Genomic DNA, 1,134 nt, shown 5'->3' on the forward strand with positions numbered 1-1,134 from the left:
TCACTGTGTTAGCCAGGATGGTCTCATCTCCTGACCTCGTGATCCGCCCACCTCAGCCTCCCAAAGTACTGGGATTACAGATGTGAGCCACCGCGCCCAGCCTTTTTTTTCTTCTTTTGAGACAGGGTCTTGCTCTGTTGCCCAGGCTGGAGTGCAGTGGTGAGATCCTGCAGCCTCGACCTCTTGGGCTCAAGTGATCCTCCTACCCCAGCCTTCTGAGTAGCGGGGACTACAGGTGCACACCACCACACCCAGCTAATTTTTGTATTTTTTGTAGAGATGAGGTTTTGCCATGTTGCCGAGGCTGGTCTCCAACTCCTGAGCTCATACGATCTGCTCTCCTCAGCCTCTTAAAGTGTTGGCATTACAGGCGTGAGCCGCTGCACTCGGCTGGATGATACTTTTTATACGTGTCTGTTTCTCTAACCCCAGGCTTGCTGCTCTTCCCCAACCCCCAGGGTTAAAACGGAGCTTCCTATTATGAGTAGCATTACCAACATTGAAGGGCTTCCAACTTTAGCTACACTGGACCACTAGGTACCATTCTCGAAAACCCTTGAGTTTCTTGAATACAAACTAAGCACCCATCAGTCAGGTGACTGGCTAAAATAATTAAGGTACAACCACACAGTAGAACATTATCCAGCATAAATGGAATGAGAACACCTACTGAAAGTGTGTAAAGTAAAAAAAAAAAATCAGAGTGAAGAATAGCAGGTACAATTTGCCGCACATTTGTGTAACAAAGGAGGAACAAGCATGTGTATACACATACGTATATACATACACACACACATAAGTGTGTATATGTACATATATATACACACACTTGTTTTTTCTTTTTTGAGATGGAGTTTCCCTCTTGTTGTCTAGGCAGGAGTGCAATGGCGCGATCTCGGCTCACCGCAACCTCCGCCTCCTGGGTTCAAGGGATTCTCCTGACTCAGCCTCCCGAGTAGCTGGGATTACAGGCATGTGCCTCCACGCCCGGCTAATTTTTTTGTATTTTTTAGTAGAGACGGGGTTTCTCCATGTTGGTCAGGCTGGTCTTGAACTCCCGACCTCAGGTGATCTGTCTACCTCGGCCTCCCAAAGTGCTGGGATTACAGGCGTGAGCCACTGCGTCCGGCTTTT

This window comes from Mandrillus leucophaeus, unplaced genomic scaffold (genome assembly GCF_000951045.1).
Source record: "Mandrillus leucophaeus isolate KB7577 unplaced genomic scaffold, Mleu.le_1.0 Scaffold306, whole genome shotgun sequence".
In the NCBI taxonomy this organism is placed as follows: Eukaryota; Metazoa; Chordata; class Mammalia; order Primates; family Cercopithecidae; genus Mandrillus; species Mandrillus leucophaeus.